General features: G+C 56.4%; 1 protein-coding gene across 3 annotated transcripts in view; it reads left to right on the top strand.

Moving 5' to 3' along the window:
• AGAP3 (ArfGAP with GTPase domain, ankyrin repeat and PH domain 3) overlaps positions 1-18,622 on the top strand; it is a 228,033-nt gene that overhangs the window by 25,473 nt on the left and 183,938 nt on the right. Inside the window, exon 1 of one of the 3 annotated variants that reach the window (XM_030546569.1) lies at positions 17,187-17,229. The exons of the other annotated variants lie outside the window; for them this stretch is intronic. The gene's annotated coding sequence lies outside the window, so the exon portion shown is untranslated. Of the gene's footprint in view, positions 1-17,186; positions 17,230-18,622 lie in introns of those variants that run through there. 3 annotated transcript variants of the gene reach the window in all.

The raw sequence follows: 18,622 nt of genomic DNA, 5'->3' as shown, positions 1-18,622 counted from the left end.
CGAATTCAGACCAGTTCTCCAACTTCCTGAGATTGTTTTGAATTCTAATCCTGTCTGCCAAAGTGCTTGCAACCCCTCCCAGTTTGGTATCATCTGCACATTTTATACGCATACTTTCTCTCCATTATCCAATATGATGTGATGTTTGTGGAGCTCAATCTGTTCAGCTTCTGGAAGAGAAAGGGGAGAGGTGATTTGATCGCTGTGTCTAGGCACTGACACATGGACAAGATCTGATAGTGGGGGTTTTGCAGTCCTGAGAAAGGCAGAAGATCCAGTGGCTGGAAGCTGAAGTGAGACAAATTCAACCTTGGAATGAGACACAATTCCTAGCAGCGAGGGTAACTGAACATTGGGACGGGTTCCCAGGAGATATGGTAGACTCGCCATCGCTTGGAGTCTGTACAACAAAATTAGATCTCTTTCTTAAGAACAGAGTTTAATTCAGCTGCTCAGAGGAATTCTGAAACCTGTCTGCATGTGCACATGGCAGGGATGGGCTGGAAGCGCACACTGGTTTCTTCAGGCCTTCAGATCTGTGGGTCCCCTGCTCATCCCCTTTCCCGTGGGCCCTGTTCTCTGCCGAGGGCACACTGTTTAGATTCCTGAGGACTGACATTCCTTGGTGGTGGTGTAGCTGGGTTGGCAGGTATCTTTTATTTCACCAACTTCTGTTTGTGGAAGGTACCAAGCTTTTGAACTCCAGGTGTCTTTAGGAGCTCTGTGGAACTTGCGAGCTTGTGCCTTCCACCAGTAGAAGTTGGCCCCATACAAGATATTCCCTCACTCACCTTCTCTCTCCAGAGCGATTCAGTTTGGTGCTGTTGGGCTCAGCATGGGCATCCGGGTGGGTCTGTGTGGGTGGGAGGTTGGACTAGCAGAACTGGGGTTCTGTCTGGCCGTAGGCTCGGGGAATCGACAAGCTCATTTTAGCCTGATGATGGGTCTCCCTTAATGGAACCAAGGTTCCCCCTTCCCTGCTCTGGCTGCCTTGCTCTCAGATGCACAGCTCAGCGGGATTTGCTGTTGACTTCTGCTACAGGGATCCCTCAGGGTCTCCAACGGCCTTTGGTTTCCTTTCTGGACCAGAGAGGGAGGGGCCCATCATGTTCCAGATCTGAGTGGAGGGGAGGCCCAATAGTCCAGGGCAGATGTCCAGTGGTAAGTGACTGTGTCTGTCTCTGTCTCACAGTGCCACGAGTGGCACAAAGTTGAGGGCAGCTGAACGGTAGCAACGTTCAGCCGCCACTGCTGAATAACTTCTGCTTCATAGACCTTTTCCTAAAATGGATCATTGCATGGACTGAAATCCCATTGGCTGCTGGAGGAGTCTGTGGCACGGCCCAGGGGATTTTGGAGGAAGAAGCACACAGCGATGGGGTTATTCCTGAGTTGTTGGTTTGCCCTAACTGCCCTGTTACAGGGGTAGGAGCAGGGGAGGGGTAAGCCTGCCCCTCCCCACAGCGAACACAATACTGCTCTTGAGTTACCATTCGTATTTGTGTGCTGGGTGCTTTCCGAAGGGAACGGGCCCAGTCCCTGGTCCAGAGCACTCCATTCGAGCAGACACAGGTGGACTGGCGCATTAGGAAGAGCCTAACATCTGAGGGGAGCAGGGACAGGCGGGCCTTTGCAACAGCCCTCGAAGGTTTGGATAGTACAGTGGAGTTTTGTAAGCGGCACGGACTGTCCCCAAATGCCCGTAGTGCAGCCAGAATAGACAGGGGCCTCGTGACCTGTGGGAGCTCTTCGCCTGACAGCTCAGCCGACAGCCCTCCTGACTGGCAGCTAGGCCCTGGCTCCATGGGAAACATATGGTTGCTGCAGGAGCCTTGTCTCTCTGTGGGAGAGGAATCATAGAATATCAGGGTTGGAAGAGGCCTCAGGAGGCATCTAGTCCAACCTCCCTGCTCAAAGCAGGATCAACCCCAACTAAATCATCCCAGCCAGGGCTTTGTCAAGCTGGGCCTTAAAAACCTCTAAGGAAGGAGATTCCACCACCTCCCTAGGGAACCCATTCCAGTGCTTCACCACCCTCCTAGTGAAATAGTGTTTCCTAATATCCAACCTAGACCTCCCCCACTGCAACTTGAGACCATTGCTCCTTGTTCTGTCACTTGCCACACTGAGAACAGCCTAGATCCATCCTCTTTGGAACCCCCCTTCAGGTAGTTGAAGGCTGCTATCAAATCCCCCCTCACTCTTCTCTTCTGCAGACTATATAATCCCAGGTCCCTCAGCCCCTCCTCATAAGTCATGTGCTCCAGACCCCTAATCATTTTCATTGTCATCCACTGGACCCTCTCCAATTTCTCCACATCCCTTCTGTAGTGGGGGGTCAAAAATGGATGCAGTACTCCAGATGAGGCCTCACCAATGTCGAATAGAGGGGAATAATCACTTCCCTTGATCTGCTGGCCATGCTCCTATTAACACAGCCCAATATGCTGTTGACCTTGGCAACAAGGGCACACTGCTGACTCATATCCAGCTTCTCATCCACTGTAACCCTCAGATCCTTTTCCGCAGAACTGCTGCTTGGCCAGTCAGTCCCCAGTCTGTAGCAGTGAATGGGATTCTTCTGTCCTATGTGCAGGACTCTCCACTTGTCCTTGTTGAACCTCATCAGGTTTCTTTTGGCCCAGTCCTCTAATTTGTCTAGGTCCCTCTGTATCCTATCCCTACTCTCCAGCGTATCTACCTCTCCTCCCAGTTAGTGTCATCTGTGAACGGGGCTGGAGAAGATGGTACAAGCAGCAGACACTGAATGGAGAATGTTCACTACCCAGTGGGTGACAAGTGGTGTTGGGAGTTGTGGGCTGGGATGGTGACCTGGCCTCAGGACCCCACCCTTTGCACTGCCTCCCTGTCAGGGAGTGTGGTACAGTCAGGGCCCTGCACCCCCCACTTCCTGCGTTTCACCGTGACTCTCAGCCAGCCAGTAACACAGGAGGTTTATTAAATGACATGAACACAATCCCAAGCAGAGCTTGTAGGTACAGAGATCAGGACCCCTCAGTCAGGTCCATCGTGGGGGATGGGGAGCCCAGACCCCTGTTCTGGGCCTCCCTCCGCTTCCCCAGCCAGCTCCAAACTGAAACTCCCTCCAGCCCCTCCTCTGCCTTTGTCTCTTTCCCCGGGCCAGGAGGCCACCTGATCTTGTTCTCTAACACCTTCATTTGGCACCTTGCAGAGGAGGGGCCCAGGCCATCAGTTACCAGGAGACAGATTGTCGGTCATTCTCTGTGCAGACACCATCATGCCTGCCCTCTAGGGCTCTGCAACAATCACACACCCTTATCCCACCACCTAGATACTTAAGAACTGCATAGGGGAAACTGAGGCTCCCACACAGTATTCAGAGAAAACATTTAGAACATTCCCAGTTCGTCACACTCCCCCAAGCCCATGTGGTGGGACTGGGAAGTTTGGGTGAGCACCTGCTGCACGCCAGGCAGCTGAGATGTTGCCTGTACCCTAGGAGCTCCCACAGGCAGACAGAGGACGGAGGTCAGGGAAGGAGAACAAAGGGGATTTCTATGCAAATCGACAAGATTCACTCCAGAGTAGAAGGGGGCTCACTGGAGAGGGAAGTGCCCTGGGGACAGGACCATGGAAGTGGGTCCATGCATAGGGGCAGGCAAGTGTTTGGGGACCTGACAGCAAGGCAGACAAACTGGGTGGAGGGGGCAGTGCCAGACTCGCCCTGAGTCTGTGGGTCTCTGGCTGGGCCTCGTGCTCCAGTTCGCTGCGGAAATGTTTGGGATGGATTCTGACTTGTTCACCAGTCCCAGCCCAGTAATCTGGCTGAGGTGGGGCCCCGAGCTGCCCGTCTGAGCTGGCTGTAAAAGGAGGAGTCGTAGGAACATCTGGTGCAGCTGGACTTTGTGAGGGGCTGCAAGAGGCAGCTCAGGACAGATGCTCCGGGAAGCTAAGTCTCTCCATGCACAGCTTAGTGCTGTGGGAGGGGGACTGGCCATCTGCTGCCTGCTCCCGCGCTAGAGGTCAGGGGTGCCAGGAAACAGCAGATCTTTTCCTGCCTCTGTCCCCAGCAGCCTGTGTTTGTCCAGCACGAATCAATTCTGCCAGAACAGGCTTACTGCTGGGGACGGGGTGTCCCCTGATGAGCCCTGGCAGCAGCCCCCTTCCCTTGGTGCAAAGGGAGCTAGAGGGGAGATACCCTGGCCGCTCTCCAGCAGGTGGCTTTCCCCCCACCCCAGCCTGGAGGTGCCGGGGCTCAGCCCTGCCAGGCCATGTGGCTTGTGAAGGGTGGCTGCCTGGCTCTCCTGGGCTTGGAGCACCTTGGGGCTTGGGCTGATGCGAGGCAGGCCTGGGGTCCAGCTGTGAACTACGGCAAGGTTGGGGAGGAGATAGAACAGGTTTCCCCGACCTGTGGCCAGGCCATTGTGTGCTTCCTCCTGGAGGTGTGTCGGGGCTGAGGCTGGCTGGTGAAGCCTTTAGTAATGTTTGTTCTGGATTTAGAGCCCACAGGAACACATGGAGCCATAGGCAAGTAACATACACACCATTACAAGAGCACTGTTTTTTTAGCAATTTTATTAAAGTTACCAACGAAGTTAGAAGTGTCCCAGCACATGCAATTCCTACAGGTGAGCACCGTGTACCAGTTACACCTACGGACATACTCACATCCCCCTAGATGGTGGTAGAGTCTCTTGGCCCTTTTCTGGATTGAATATTAACACAGGGGTGGCAAAGAATCCTGTGGCACCTTATAGACTAACAGACGTTTTGGAGCATAAGCTTTCGTGGGTGAATACCCACTTCTTCAGATGCATGTTAGTCTATAAGGTGCCACAGGATTCTTTGCTACTTTTACAGATCCAGACTAACACGGCTACCCCTCTGATACAATACAGGGGTGGTTTCTGCTGGAGTTTCCCAGAGGAAGCTCAGCTTTTCTGCTCAGGGCACCTGCTTTATACTGTGAGCCTGTCTGTACCTACACTCTGCGCATGGACATGGAAGCGTAAACCTCTCTTCTTATTGGCCTGTGTCCCCTGGAAACACCAGGGACCCCGAATTTTATAGGCTGTGTAGGTTTTTATTAACGTTGACTTGCCACAGTTATTTTGCGGCTAAGGCCCATGCTGGAGGCAATATCTGTTGTTACAGCGTTTTACAATTTAAATTTAATCTTCTCAGCTCCGCTTCTGCAATCTCACCAGTTGGCACCTCTCTCTCCTCATACTCGTTAGGGTTCGGTTATTGACTTACGCCACCATTTCTTGTTTTCCAGGCCTAAAATAGCTAAGCGAAAGTCTTGCAGGCCTCAGCCCCCGTTTTTTGCGTTTTAGCTTGTTTAATTTATGTCTACTAAATAGTTCCTCTAGAGATTAATTCATTTTATACTTCTGTAATTCTACAAATCAACTCTAATTAACATAAGTAAATCTATATGATATAATGATTAACCGTAACACTGCGCAATAAATGGACAATAAATTAAGAACGTTGGCTACCCTGGCCAGGCCAGAGGAGCCGGGGCAGCGTAGGGGGGTGAGAAAGGGCCTGTCCCCAGGGAACACTGGGAAAGAGGCAGCTATGCCAGTTGGCCAGGGTCAGACACAGACTGTGGATCTCATGGCTCTGCCCCATCTGCTGGACCATCCTCCTATGCCGGGTGATGAGGATGAGGAATGGGAAGTTTCCTGGGGGTGGTGGGGATTGTTACTGCTGGCACCTGTGATCTCGCTGCTGGACTGGGGCTGCTATGCTGAAGTGAGGGGGGTTGAGTCTCCCCTTCTGCAGGATGGAACTTGGCTCACCTGAGGACAAGGAGCAGCCATGTGCTGCTAACCTGGGAAGGGGTGGGTGGTTGGGGAGCCCCCCACTCCCCTGCTAAATGGGGGGTCTGGGCGGTCAGGGAGCCCACTTTACACCCCCGGTAACCGGGATTGGGCGATAAGGGAGCCCCCCCATCCCGCTAACTGGGGGTGTGTGTGTGGCTTCCAGGGTATTAGAAGGCGCTGGTGACTCTCCCGTTCTGTGTCTTGGCCCCAACCACAGGGGAAGTTCAGCTGGGTGTTTTGATGTGGCAGAGAAGCCCCCTCTTGGGGGTCCCTTTTGGGTGCTGCGGGATTTCCCCTTGCAGTGGGGAGAGGTGTGGGCGGGTTTAGTCCCTTGGGGAGAACGTAAGAGGGTATGGGGGGGGGTACTGGTCTCTCCCCTTCGGGGATTGGGGTGACAGGCAGTCCCCCGCCCTCCTGGCCCTTCTCTGGGGGCTGGTGGGATCTGTCTGGGGCTTCCTTCTGTGGGCTGCGGGACTTCCCCTTGTGGTATGGCAGGAAGTGGTGGGGAAAGCAGGGCTGCCCTGCCTGGGGAGGGGGGGCAGAGGTCAGAGGTGTGTGCTGGGGGTGTGGGGACTGGGCTTCCCATTCTGGGGCTGGGAGTGGCAGGCAGGGCCTCTCCCCCAACTTCCTGGCCCTTCTCTGGGGGATGGTGGGATCTGGGGGCGAGGCGGGACGCAGGAACCTCCAGTGGTTTGGGTTTTTTTAATTCCTTGGTCAGGGTTTGAGCTCTGGATGGTGGCATTGGGGAGGAGCCTGGGGGAATGTGCTGGGGGAGAGGGGGCTGAGAGTGTGTGTATATAGAGCCTGGGGGGCAGAAGTGGGGCCTGGAGTGGAGGGGGCATGAGGGACAAGAGGAGCGCATGGTGTGTAAGGGGAGTGATGTGAGGAGGTTTGGAATGTGTGGGTTGGAGAGGTGAAGGGCAGGTAGGGGGCACTGGGGAGGTGAGGACCAGGGGGCTGACACATGATGGTGTTGGTGTTTTGTTAGGTTTTGTGTCAGGCTGGCTCTGTTCAGTACAGGGGGGTCTGGAGTGTGGGGCACTGATGGGCAGGGGGGCTGAGGACTCTGTTCAGTATGAGGGAAATCATAAAATATCAGGGTTGGATGGGACCTCAGGAAGTCATCTAGTTCAACCCCCTGCTCAAAGCAGGACCAACCCCAACTAAATCATCCCAGCCAGGGCTTTGTCAAGCTGGGCCTTAAACACCTCCAATGAAGGAGATTCCACCACCTCCCTACGTAACCCATTCCAGTGCTTCACCACCCTCCTCGTGAAATAGTTTTTCCTAATATCCGACCTAGACCTCCCCCACTGCAACTTGAGACCATTGCTCCTTGTTCTGTCATCTGCCACCACTGAGAACAGTCTAGATCCACCCTCTTTGGAACCCCCTTTCAGGTAGTTGAAGACTGCTGTCAAATCCCCCCTCACTCTTCTCTTCTGCAGACTAAACAATCCCAGTTCCCTCATCCTCTCCTCATAAGTCATGTGCCCCAACCCCCTAATCATTTTTGTTGCCCTTCACTGGACTCTCCCCAATTTGTCCACATCCTTTTTGTAGTGTGGGGTCCAAAACTGGACACGATACTTCAGATGAGGCCTCACCAATGTCGAATAGAGGGGAATAATCACATCCCTCGATCTGCTGGCAATGCCCCTTCTTATACAGCCCAAAATGCCATTAGCCTTCTTGGCAACAAGGGCACACTGTCGACTCATATCCAGCTTCTCATCCACTGTAACCCCTAGGTCCTTTTCTGCAGAACTGCTGCCTAGCCATTTGGTCCCTAGTCTGTAGCAGTGAATGGGATTCTTCCGTCCTAAGTGCAGGACTCTGCACTTGTCCTTGTTGAACCTCATCAGGTTTCTTTTGGCCAAATCCTCTAATTTGTCTAGGTCCCTCTGTATTCTATCCCTACCCTCCAGCGTATCTACCACTCCTTCCAGTTTAGTGTCATCTGCAAACTTGCTGAGGGTGCAGTCCACGCCATCCTCCAGATCATTAATGATACCCCCACGCCCCCCATCCATCCATCCACCCATCAGATGTTCTGCAGCTGTTGTATAGTTACCAGTCCTGAACATAGCTTGAGTCTGTGGCTTGATTTTGCAGCTTGTGGCGGCCAACTGGCCAGGAAAGCCGGGCACAAGGAAGGGCTGGGTCTGTCCTCCCATGTTGGCAGCAGAACATTGCTCTCCAAAGTCTTCCGTCTCACTCATCCTTTTTGTAGGCTTTAGTTTGAATCCAGAGTCTATAGGTCTTGCTGTGTCACGCTGCCTCTGGGTTCGCCGGCCCCTGGACCAACCTGTGGGGCACTCTGCTTGATACCGGCTGCCAACTAGACATGGAGCCATTGATCACTACCTGTTGAGCCCGACAATCTAGCCAGCTTTCTATCCACCTTATGGTCCAATCATCCAGCCCATACTTCTTTAACTTGCTGGCAAGAATACTGTGGGAGACCGTATCAAAAGCTTTGCTAAAGTCAAGATATATCACATCCACTGCTTTCCCCTCCTCCACAGACCCAGTTATCTCCTCATAGAAGGCAATCAGGTATGACTTGCCCTTGGTGAATCCATGTTGACTGTTCCTCATCATCTTCCTCTCCTCCAAGTGCTTCAAAATGGTTTCCTTGAGGACCTGCTCCATGATTTTTCCAGGAACTGAGGTGGGTTTGACCAGTCTGTAGTTCCCTGGATTCTCCTCCTTCCCATTTTTAAAGATGGGCACTACATTAGCCTTTTTCCAGTCATCCGGGACCTCCCCGATTGCCATGAGTTTTCAAAGATAATGGCCAATGGCTCTGCAATCACATCCGCCAACTCCTTTAGCACCCTTGGATGCAGCACATCCAGCCCCATGGACTTGTGGTTGTCCAGCTTTTCTAAATAGCCCTTAACCTGTTTTTCACCACTGAGGGCTGCTCACCTCCGCCCCATACTGTGCAGCAGTCTGGGAGCTGACTTTGTCTGTGAAGGCTGAGGCCAAAAAAAGCATTGAGTACTTCAGCCTTTTCCATATCATCTGTCACTGTGTTGCCTCCCCCATTCAGTGAGGGGCCCACACTTTCCCTGACCACCTTCTTGTTGCTAACATACCTGTAGAAACCCTTCTTGTTACCTTTCACATCCCTGGCTAGCTGCAACTCCAGTTGTGCTTTGGCCTTCCTGATTATACCCCTGCATGCTCGAGCAATATGTTTATATTCCTCCCTAGTCATCTGTCCAAATTTCCACTTCTTGTAAGCTTCCTTTTTGTGTTTAAGCTCACTGAAGATTTCTCTGTCTGAGGGGCAGGAGGCTGAGCACTCTGTTTGGTATGGGGGGATATGCGGGGTGGTGAGGGATGGGGGGCTGAGCACTCTGTTCGGTACAGGTGGGTCTGGAGGGCACTGAGGGAGAGGGGGCTGAGGACTCTGGTACAGGGTGGGTCTGGGGGGTGCTGAGGGATGGGGGACTGAGGACTCTGGTACAGGGTGGGTCTGGGGGAGGCTGAGAGGCAGGAGGCTGAGCACTCCGGTCGGTACGGGGGGATATGCTGGGTGGTGAGGGATGGGGGCCTAAGGACTCTGGTACAGGTGGGTCTGGAGGGCGCTGAGGGACAGGAGGCTGAGGACTCTGGTACAGGTGGATCTGGGTGGCACTGAGGGGCAGGGGGCTGAGGAGTCTGTGTGGTATGGCGGGATATGGGGGGTGCTGAGGGGCAAGGGGGTGAGGACTCTGGTACGGGGGTTCTGGGGGGCACTGAGGGATGGGGGGCTCAGGACTCTGGTACGGGGGAGCCTGGCGGGTGCTGAGGGGCAGGAGACTGAGGGCTCTGTTCGGTATGGGGGATTATGTGGGGGCGCTGAGGGATGGGGGGCTCAGGATTCCGGTACAGTGGGTCTGGGGGGTGCTGAGGGGCTGGGGCTGAGGACTCTGCTATGGGGGGCCCGGGGTGTGCTGAGGGATGGGGAGCTGAGAGCTCTGTTTGGTATGGGGGTTCTGGGAGGCGCTGAGGGGCAGGGGGCTGAGGACTCTGGTACGAGGGGATATGGGGGGCGCTGAGGGGCAGGGGGCTGAGGGCTGAGGGATGTGGAGGTGAGCTGGAGCAGGGGGGTGGAGTGGTGCAGGGGGCTGCCGGTGGGTGCTCACCACCCACCAGTTTTTTTCCATGGGTGCTCCAGCACTGGAGCACCCACAGAGTCGGCGCCTATGGTCGGGGGTGCTTCCACCAAAGTTTGGGCTGAGGCCCTGGGCAGGGAGCTTGCTTGCTGCTGCGCATTATGGGGTTGTCTGGGAGGCCCATGTGCCCCCAGCAGGACATGGACCCTCTGCTCTGCTGTGCAGTGGCCCTGTGTGAGTTCCCTCGCCCTGGCTGCACTGTGATCTGAAGGGGGCTGGCTGTGGGGGACGTGCTGTGTGTTACTCTTTGGAGCAGATATATAGAGCAGCTGGTGGTGGGGGAAAAGTAATCTCCTGTCCCTGCCTCTGTGCTGAGCTCCTGGCCCAGCGTGCCCCCTGCGCAGAGAGTGTCTGCTTTCCTTGCAGCGGGAGCAGCAGCTTTCCCTAGGATTATCCTGGAGCTGTGCTGCTCTGGAAATGCACGGTTATCCGTTCCCCCAGAGCGAGCCTGACCCAGATCAGCCCTGTGCCACCCTGAATCCCTCTAGGTTGTCTGCCATGCTCAGCAGCGTGGCACCTGCTGGATCTGCCCTGAGCTGGAGCTGTCCCCTGCCCCTTTCCTGGCAGGATGAATGCCCAGGTGGAAGGGGCAGCTGGAAAGCAGGTTTGTTGGAGACTTGCTGCACCTTGTGGCCTACGTATGCCCATGAGGTGTCCGTGGGGCTCTGGACCCTGGAGTCCTTAACGCTTTGCATGCTTGGCGAGCATGGTCTGCCTCTTGATTCCTGTCTCAGCAGCGGCATTGCCTGGTGTCTTCTCCCCCGTCTGCAAGTCTGGGGCTGAGGAGGAGAGCAACGTGTGGGGCCTCAGCCTATTCCAGCCAGTACCGAATGCTGCAGCCCTTGTCTCCCGCCAACACCTCCCACCTGCTCACCACTCCCGAAGCTGCGTCCCCAAAGACTATCCAGGCAAGGCCAAGGCTGTGGCAGTGCCTCCCAATGGCCAGGGTTCAGGGTGTCTGAAAGGGGTCAGCATGCTCCAGGCTGAGGTCTCTGGTGCTGACCCCCTCGCTGGCTTGGCAGAGCTGCCCTCTGCCAGGGCTGATCCCTCGCCCCGGGGCAGCAGGGGACCTGCAGCTGGGCACTGGGCTGCTTGTCAGAGGGCCGGCGGGAGGGGAGAGCAAGGTTCTTGTGGAGCCCTCGTCTCTGTTTCCCTCCCGGACCATTACCTACGAGTTCTGCAGAGCTCTGTGTGCTCCATATGAGATGTGAGGGGGGCCCCTGCCCTGATGTATCTTGGGAGCCCTGCTCATGGGGTATCTCTCTCAAACTTCCTGCAGTTGGGGTCTCCCCCGAATGGGCAGATCTGCCTCCACTATGGAGTGTGTCTGCCACAAGCCCCCCTTGTCCCCCGGTGCCACGAGCTCCCCTGCCCCCTGGTGTCATGAGGCCCACCCCTGTGCCTCGAGCCAGGCCCAGCTGCATGTGGCTCCAGATCTGCTTTTCTGTTTTCGATGGTTTTTCTGAAGCAAAGCAAGAAGCGTGCTCCTTTCACGCCCAGGACTTGTACCTTGTGCTGGGAGCAGTGAGGTGCCTGTTACGTGCCATCGTTCCAGTTTCTTGCTGGGCTAGAACCTGTTCTCTGAGCTGCTGCCGTCACCGAAATAGCAAATAATCCAAGGACCCAGTGGGGGATGGAGGCTGCTGCGCTCAGCGTGGTACGATAGACGTGTGCGTAGACAGCTGCTGCCCCAGAGAGCTCACATGCTGCTTATTGTTAAAAGAAGGTCGTTAATCCCGTGACCACAGACTATGTTCGGGGAGTCATTTCACCCCCCCTCGGAAACCAGCTGCCTCTGGGCTGGAGCACGGCCCTCGGCAGCGAAGGAACAGAAACAGCCTGTAATTACTGAGCTGGAGTTTGGCTCGAACCTCGGCGTAATCCCTCAGTTCTCGGGGAAGTCCCGTGACTGTAGATTCTTGTTTTGTCTCCTCTGAAAGACTCCCCTGCTCCCAGTGCAGCACTCCACACCCGATTGGGGCATCTCTGAATGTGAGGGGAGAGGGGCCCCACCCAGCTGGCTCCCTGCAGAGCCTGGGTTTTTTCCTAACTATCCAGGCGCCTGCCCAACCTGCATTGTTTCCATTTGATGAGCATAGAGCTTCGGTGCAGGCTCACTCAGACACAGCCAACTGCTGTGCTGGGGGGTGCTTGCCAGGTCCAGCTGGCATGCTGTCGTGGCGAAGGGGTGCAGGGAGGGCTCGGGGCTGGGTGTGCACCTGGAGGGTGCCAGCAGGGATGCCAGGTGGAGCTGCACTGCCCAGGGCAATCTCAGAACTCCCTAGAAGGTCTGTTCCCAGGGTGTGCTCGGCTGGTGGAGTGCCCAGCAGTGCCCTGACCACCTCCCCCTGCACTGCTGCTGGTTTCCTTCAGTCCTGTTGGGCCGATGGAGCTGCCGAACTGGGGGCTCTTGAGCCAGCTGGAACCGTTTGGCTTCGGGCTGCTCACTCGGGCTCCGCCTCCTTGGGTCCTGGTGAGCAATGAGACTAGACCTTGGATTGCAAGCTGTGAAGCCTCCTTTGGCCACAAGAGACATGAGTTATGTTGGTTCTCTGCACCCCATCATGGAAGGGTGTCAGTCTGCCCAGCTCCATGGCCTCAGGAAGGAGGGCCCACTGCTTTGGGTGCTGGGGGGTGGAGGGGGGCACCTTGCCTCCCCAGAACAGTCCCAAGCCTGGCAGAGAGGTTCCCTGGAGACCCTGATCTGAGCAGCCCCCTCTAGATAGCAGCCGCATTTGGCCTCTCCTGGATGGCAGGAGCCCCCATCCCATCATCTTGCTTGTTGCTGGGTTTCCCCTCTGGGAGCCTGCAGGAAGCTCTGGCTCCCAGACACCTGTTTGCTTATGGTGAGAGGGAGACCCTGACGCATACATATTGCCGGTGCGCCTGGTTGCAGCACCACACCCAGCTGCAGTGCCTCCCCCAGAGCCGCCTGTGGCGCTGCTGGCTGCATTTCTTCCCCCTCCTCTTTATTTATGTGCTCCCCAGTCGCAGCCCAACAGTGTTGCGGGATCTCCTCGCCAGCCTCCTCCTGGCGGTGCCCAAGCGGCCACCCACCGATCTGGGGGTGAGGCAGTCCCTGTGACCGCGCCTGCGGGGCTGGATTCTGGGCACTCCTGGCAGAGTTCCTCTGGGCGGCGTCAGCTCCTGGGATTTGGGCGCTGGGCAGGGCCTCTGGTCAGGATCCCCTTCTTGGGCCCTTTGACTGTCCCCCCTGCTGCTTTTCATTTGCTGTCCCCAGAATCAGTTTCTTCTGGTGTTTTCTTCTGTCCTTCCCCTCTGGATGGGAGTAGGACCTGTTAGTGTCCTGGCTGGGTCCCTTGGGGATCCATCCCGTTCCCAGGGACTGAGTAGTGACCTCACTGTCTTTTGGGTGGACACGGTCTCTTCCCCTCGCTGCCGTGTGCTGCAGAGCGCGGCACAGGGCGTGTTCCTCTGTGCTTTGCAGGGGGCGGGGAATGGGTCAGGGGCACGCTTTGGCATAGGGGCCCAGGAGTTGTGTTGTGTGATTGTCTCTGGATTAGCAGGAGATGGGCCCAGCGCTGCGTGGCAGCCATCCGTGCTGCCCCTCCAGCCTGCATGGCGTGTCTGAGTACCTGTCTGGTGCAGCCAGCTGTGTGTGCTGGACCCCGGTCTCTGCCCGGTGTGGGAGAAGGAGTTGGCTGGGCTGTGCAATCACTGGAGCAGTAGCTCTGCCAGAGGGCTGAATCCATTTGGTGGGGTTGTTACGGCGTGGAGCCCTGCCCAGCTTTTCCTTTTCATGCTCTCTCTCCAGCTGTGCACTGATTGGGAGGAGCAGGGTTGTGTCATTTCGGGGCTGCTCAATTTCTGTGTCGTCATCACAAATGTTTACCTGGTGGGTTGTTCCAGGGCCTGTCCTGAAACACCCGGAGTTGTCATTCCCAGGGTGATCTCGGGCCCAGGCGCTGCGGGAGGTTTCCGGCAGGGGCAGTGGGGCTGGGTTAAAGTGTAGGTAGTGCAGGCCTATCGGGCTCTGGGAATCCTGTGATGTCAGCGACATGTTTAAAAATTGTTTCCAGCCCTGCTGTTTGCACAGGAAGGTTTGGAAATGCGACCCGAGCATGCCCAGTGCTGTGATGCCAGCCTGAGTCTACAGGCAGCCCCAGATGAGGGAGCTGGGGGTTTGTCCAGAGTCCGTTGTCCTGTTTTAATTCTGATTACTTGCTCATCAAGGTAACAAGCTAGATACTCTGCAAACACTTGTTCACGCAGTGGCTCAGCCTGCAGCAGGCTGCAAACATGGCCACCCAGCACAAACCTTTGTGGAGTGTCTAGCCTGGCATTGGCAGTTGGGTTAGCTAACACTGATTAATTGGCAAGCTGTTAACATGAGTGAAGCAGGAGCAGAATCGCTGGTGTAGCCAAGCCTGGAGACAGAGCTGCCCCCTTACGTGCCAGTGGGTGTTAGTTTGGAGGCCTCAACAGAGGGCATTGTGAGAGTCCCATGCTGACCCTGCTGGAGTGAGGTCAGCTGGTGCCTCTCAGACATCTGCTTGGGTGGGTGGGGGCTGAGCCCCCCTGCTCCAGCACCTCTGAAGGGGGAGAGCAGTGGTGCTGGGAAGTGGGGGCTCCCCCTTCTGGGGAGGAGCAATGGTGGAACTCCTGCCAGTTCAGCAGACAGCTCTTGTGTGGGTTACTCAAGGACGGGCAGGGCCACAGCCTGGGAGAGGGGCCCCAGGAGGGAGGGTAGTGCTGTGATCTGCCCTGGACATGGTGGGTCAGAGGTCCTGGGGACAGATCGTCAGCGTGTGGCAGCTGGGTAGTTCTGGAGGCCTGGGCTGGGGCAGGGAGGTTAAACTGAGGTTACTCCCCTTGCCGGAAGGGCTCTGGTGCGTGTTGTGTATTGTTGTGCAGTCGCTGGGCGGTGCATGGAGCTAATGAGGGCGTATGGTTCCCCATCGGTTCCATTCGTAGCAATCCTGAGAGGCCAGGCTGAGTCAGACGCTCGGTGAAGTCCTGTGAAGCAGCAAAGCTTCGCTAATGAGCCTCTGCAGAGTGAAGATGGGCTGGGGCCTGTTCGCAGGGAGGAAGTGAGCCTGGCTTTTGTGATTCTCTTGTTGCTGTGTTATTTCTCACTGGGGATGCCCCAGGAGTTTGCCGACGTTGCTGTTCTCACAAATGTCCTCTAGTTATTCGTGAGGAAAGTAATTTGTGCTTTTGTGCACTGGGGTCGTGGTCTGTCTGACCATGGTGTAGGACAGGGGCCATTTTCGAAGGGCTCTGTGCTGTTGAAACTTCTTCTTTGCTCCATTCCCTGGGCTGCCTGGCTTCCCAGGTTTGCATTTTTGGAGGTTCCCCTGTGTTGTGATAGGGACGAGAAGCGGGGGGCGGGGGAGGCTCCTGGATTTCCATGGTCTCTCACCATGTCTTTGCTTTTCTAATGATGCTGTCTGGCTCGGATCTGTTGTCTGGAATAGTCTTGGGAGGGTCTGTCCAGAGTTTCCCATTCTGCATTGCTGGCATTTGCTGCTTTTTATTGAGTTTTAAGCTGTTCTAGCTTTGCCAGAAGCTGCTGTCTGTAGCGTCTTGAACGTGTGCCCATTTCTCCTTCCCATGCTCTGAGTTTTCCTGCTGGAGCATGGGTTTGTGTGGCGGGGGATCTGCAGGTAGATGTAAGGTCACGGGAGTCACAGATGGAGAGGATAGGCCAGTGGGTCTGGCGCTGTCACTGGGGAGACAGGTTCAATTTCCTGCTCTGACGCAGGCTTCCTGAGTCCCTCAATCCCTCTGCCCCTCAGGGCACCAGCACTGCCCTGCCTCTCAAGGGCTGGGGAGACTCAATACATAAATATATGGAGACAGGTAGAGCCTATGGTGATGGGCCCAGAGATGTGGTTCCCTTCCTTTATGGCAGCCTGCACCAGACCATTTCTCTTCCCCTTTCTGCCCCTTGGAGTTGAGCCTTTTCTTGCTGGTTGTGGGGCGGGATGTGCAGCGGCTCTGCTGAGTGCTGGCTAGGTCTGTAGGGCCCGGGGGGTGGCTTTGCCATTTGTCAGTTACGTTTTCTGTGCATTCTGCTGCTCAGGTTCCCTGGCAGGTCCTCTGCTTTCCCCAGCACCGCTGTGCTGAGCGTGTGTGTGTGTGGTGGGGGGTTACCTCACTTGGGTGACTGCTTTGCCGAGAATATGCCAGGGGGCTGCCGCCTTGTGCAGCATCCTCCCCAAGTCTCCAGGCCTCTGCCTGTGTGCAGGGCTCCTCTGGCCTTTCCACAAGGGGCTCACTGGCAGGCCGGCCTGCTGGGTCCTCTCTGCTCCTTCCTGGGGCCAGTGTAGCACTGCACTTCTCCTGCAGGCTGTTCTCCAGAGCTTGTTCTAGGACCCCTGCCCTTCCCTGGGGGAGGATCCTGCATCCTCTTCCCTTTCACCCCTGCCTCGACTCCACTCACAGATCTAGTATCAGCCCCCATGTCCCCTCCCTGCTGCTAGTGCCAGTTGTCTTCCCCCCCCCGCCCCCCCAAGTTGACCAGGGTTAGCGGTTTTACATTGTCTGTTAAGCCTCTGTTGTTTGCGGATTTGCTGAGCCTCACAGCACTAGATAGGTTCTTATAAAACACTCATCACCACAGCATGGCCTGTTAGGTAGGTAAGGAATATAGGGTGATCACGGAAATGCAGCCAGGTCTGTGGTGGAGTGCAGCAGCTAACAGTGCATGGTGGGTCTTCCCAGCAGTGTAGAACACAACGTGTGGAATCCTAGGTTGGACAGAAACTGCGGGGGAGGAGACGTTGGGTTTTGCCTGGCAGGCCGCTGGCATGAAAAGTGACAGGGATCTGACCTGGGTCCGGCCCTTTGCCTTGCCCCCATCGCTGCTGGCTTGGCGGGAAAGTGCCCCTTTTGGAGTCGCTGCACTGCTCACTCAGCACCATGGGCACAGGCCGAGGGAGGGCCAGTTCCGGGGCCTGCCCCACGCAAAAGGCTCACACCTGGATTTGCTGCTCCTGGATTTTCCTGTGCCCGGTGCCAGTGTGGAGGTGGTGGCAGGAGAGGGACCTCGTGGCATGTGGGAAGAAGGCAGCTTGCTTTAGTACCAGGCCTGCCAGGGAGTAGAGTGTGGTACAGCGGTGCTGACTGGGCGTGGGAGGAGGGAAGGAGCTTGTGCTGGAGGCAGGCACTGTGTGCATCTTCTGTTTGCTTCCTGGCTTTTGTTAACCGCTTGGTGACTGGAGTGGAGCGTCTGCCACGAGCTCCATCCTGCCCAAAGAGACCTGTGCTGGGCACGCACTCAGGTAAGTACAGCCATCAGGGTGATGCTCCTTGGAAGGGGCCATCAGAGCCAATTGCCGTCCTTGGGGGTGTGAATGGGAGGCGGGCGCGGCTCGGCTGAGCTGCGCACTTGGGTTGGCTAAGAGGGCTAGAAGTGAGACCGGGGCCTAGGGCCAATGACTCGTGAGCGAGGCATGGGGTTAGTTAGGTCTGTTCCCAGCTCTGCCACCCACTCCCTGTGTGACCGTCTCTCACTAGGCCTCAGTTTCCTCTCAGGACAGAAGGAAGAAGCAAAGGAGCATTTCTCAAGAGGCTGTCGAAGGTTCTGGGGCTCGGGGTGACCCGTGAATACAGGAGCTCAGGCTGGACGGGCCCTTCTGGCCTTGCCCTCTGTGGATCGGTGGGCGGCTGCGGGAATGGTGCTCCCAAGGAGTGGGAAGAGGCAGCTGGGTTACAGCAGCTGAAGTGCAGTAGATGGTCCTTTCCTCTCCTGCTGGCTGGGCTGAGCCTGGGGGCGGGGGGCACTGCTGCTCCTCTGAGGGCCCCTCCCCACCTGAGCCTGGGGTGTGTAAATTTCTCATTCCTCTTTACCGAGACCCACTCCCCCAAGTCCTCCCGCATGGGTCTCTGAATGGGGATGGGGGCCAGGGAGCTGCCCTTCCTTTCCTTGGGGGAGCTGCCGAGCCCCCCCCCCGTCCCCAGCTGTCAGCCCCCGGTGACGAGCGAGCGCAGAGCTGGTTGCCTGCTGCTGACGCACTGGCTGGTTGGCTGTGATTTCTGTGCAGTGAGAACAGGCTGTGACGTGGGATTGTGTGGGCTGCAGCTCCGTCTCCCGCTCCCGACAGCCTGGTGAGGAGGCCTCATTGGTATTCGTGGTGCAGTGCAGAGCCGGCTGGCTCTGGTCTCCGTGTGCACGGGGGGACGGGGCGCAGTCCCCCAGCGGGCCCCTGGCACAGGCACTGGGCTCCTGCCTAGCTGTTGGGGGGCCAGCAGCTGCCACATGCCCGTGACTCCACATGCGGCTCCTCCGCCAGCAACATTGGCCTGGCGCTGCTTCTGGGCTGGGCAGCGCTGGCCATGGGGAGACGTCGCGCCCCCACCCTTGGCAGCGCTGGCCATGGGTGACATCGTGTCCTGCCCCCTGGCAGCGCTGCCCATAGACTCATAGACTCTAGGACTGGAAGGGACCTCGAGAGGTTATCGAGTCCAGTCCCCTGCCCTCATGGCAGGACCAAATACTGTCTAGACCATCCCTGATAGATATTTATCTAACCTACTCTTAAATATCTCCAGCGATGGAGATTCCACAACTTCCCTAGGCAATTTATTCCAGTGTTTAACTACCCTGACCGTTAGGAACTTTTTCCTAATGTCCAACCTAAATCTCCCTTGCTGCAGTTTAAGCCCATTGCTTCT

This window comes from Gopherus evgoodei, unplaced genomic scaffold (assembly GCF_007399415.2).
Source record: "Gopherus evgoodei ecotype Sinaloan lineage unplaced genomic scaffold, rGopEvg1_v1.p scaffold_47_arrow_ctg1, whole genome shotgun sequence".
In the NCBI taxonomy this organism is placed as follows: Eukaryota; Metazoa; Chordata; order Testudines; family Testudinidae; genus Gopherus; species Gopherus evgoodei.
The sequence above is the reverse complement of the archived record's forward strand: the minus strand, read 5'-3'. Positions and strand labels throughout refer to the sequence as shown.